This window comes from Gigantopelta aegis, chromosome 9 (assembly GCF_016097555.1).
Source record: "Gigantopelta aegis isolate Gae_Host chromosome 9, Gae_host_genome, whole genome shotgun sequence".
NCBI classification, from domain to species: Eukaryota; Metazoa; Mollusca; class Gastropoda; order Neomphalida; family Peltospiridae; genus Gigantopelta; species Gigantopelta aegis.
The window spans coordinates 81,173,621-81,175,855 of record NC_054707.1 but is presented as its reverse complement, the minus strand read 5'-3'; the positions used below and the strand labels follow the sequence as shown (position 1 = coordinate 81,175,855).

Genomic DNA, 2,235 nt, shown 5'->3' with positions numbered 1-2,235 from the left:
AATACAAATGGTCCAGAAGTCATTTAGAATACAAATTCGCAAAAAAAACCCCACAACAAAACAAAACAAAAAACCCCCCCAAAAACCAGCAAACCAACAACAAAGGAAAAGTTTCAATAATAGAAACAGACAAAGATTGAGTATCCAGATGAGAACATACAGATTTGATAATGATTAAGTTGCTAAGAAACAAAAACAATTCAACATTATGTAGCATTGTAATGAAATCACAAATGTAATACTTAGAGAACATTATTAATTATTATTTATGCCTTAATAAAAGAGATAAAGACATAACAAATAAGTATTAAGTAAATATTACAAAAAAATTAAACATACTCACAAAAATATTTCGTCCTCCCCGGCGGGGAATTGAACCCCGGTCTCCCGCGTGACAGGCGGGGATACTGACCACTATACTACCGAGGACTACGTAAATGTTCGTAAAAATAACCCACCCATCATGACTGGCTATGATTCATTCATTCATTCATTTCAACTCATTTCAGCTCATTTTCGTGCTTATAGTATCTAATAAAGGTTTAAGCACGCTTTCCTGGGAGAGAGAGAGAGAGAGAGAGAGAGAGAGAGAGAGAGAGAGAGAGAGAGAGAGAGAGAGAGAGAGAGAGAGAGAGAGAGAGAGAGCTTGTGTGCACTTTCTCTGAGAGAGAGAGACAGAGAGAGAGAGAGACAGAGAGAGAGAGGGAGAGAGAGAGAGAGAGAGAGAGAGAGAGAGAGAGAGAGAGAGAGAGAGAGAGAGAGAGAGAGAGAGAGAGAGAGGGAGGGGAGAGAGAGAGAGAGAGAGAGAGAGGAGAGAGAGAGAGAGAGAGAGAGAGAGAGAGAGAGAGAGGACGGGAGGGAGGGAGAGAGAGAAGAGAGAGAGAGGGGGGGGGAGAGAGAGAGAGAGAGAGAGAGAGTAGAGAGAGAGAGAGAGAGAACTTGTGTGCATTTTCTCTGAGAGAGAGAGACAGAGAGAGAGAGACAGAGAGAGAGGGAGAGAGAGAGAGAGAGAGAGAGAGAGAGAGAGAGAGAGAGAGAGAGAGAGAGAGAGAGAGAGAGAGAGAGAGAGAGAGAGAGAGAGAGAGAGAGAGAGAGAGAGAGAGAGAGAGAGAGAGAGAGAGAGAGAGAGAGAGAGAGAGGGAGAGAGAGAGAGGTCTTAGTGGTCTTAAACTTATATACACAGACATGTACAAAGTATTTGAATCTTTCTTTATTGGCGAATGCCAGTACAATGTTACAGTTTTCATATTACCATGTTATTTAATATACAATATCGATTAATTTGAAGGTTTTTTTTTAAAAATAATATTAATTTTTATCACAGTTAGATAACGAAATATGACATTTGCAACTATGATAATGCATCTTTAATTAATTAATTTAACATTTGTCGTTACATAGTTTCGTCTATGATATCAGTTTTTAGAACGTATGTGAGATTCCTGTTGAAAAATATTATTCGAATTTAAGCCCATGTCATTTCACGTTGGCTTATGTTGGGGACATCCTGGTACTTTCGTCATAAGTATGAAAAGAAAATTAAAGTCAAAATAAGAAAATGAAAAGAAATACCCAGAATACTTTGAGAATGTATCTGTCGAGTTTTGTAAGGAAGGCAATGTTTTATTTAACGACGCGCTCAACACATTTTATTTACGGTTCTATGGCGTCATACATATGATTAAGGACCACATAGATATTGAGAGAGGAAACCCGCTTTCGCCACTTCATGGGATACTCTTTTCGCTTAGCAGCAAGGGATCGTTTATATGCACCATCCCACAGACAGGGTAGTACATACCACGACCTTTGATATACCAGTCGTGGTGCACTGGCTGGAACGAGAAATAGCCCAATGGGCCCACCGACGGGGATCGATCCCACACCAACCGCGCATCGAGCGAGCGCTGTACAACTGGGCTACGTCCCGCCCCTATCGAGTTTTGTATTCCAAATTGTAATGGAATATTAGTTTTATAGACTTGAAACACAAGCCTAAATGGCTTAATGTTTTAAAGTCTGTACTTGAAACCCTATGGGAACTTCCTGTATCTGACTTACACCCTCTAGTGTGTGTGTGTGTGTGTTTGTGTGTGTTTGTGTGTGTGTGTGTGTGTGTGTGTGGGGGGGGGATGACACCCTCCATAGCGTTGGTGATAAGCCATATTTGCACTTTTATTTGTGTAGAGTAGGAAAAAAAAACCCCTCTGTACATTTTCGTCTTCGAGTGTGGGG

General features: G+C 40.6%; 1 non-coding gene across 1 annotated transcript; it reads right to left on the bottom strand.

Annotated features, from left to right (window-relative positions):
• Window positions 1-357: 357 nt before the first annotated feature.
• On the bottom strand, window positions 358-429 carry Trnad-guc. Its single transcript has one exon. It is a non-coding gene; the product is annotated as a tRNA-Asp (tRNA).
• Window positions 430-2,235: the final 1,806 nt, after the last annotated feature.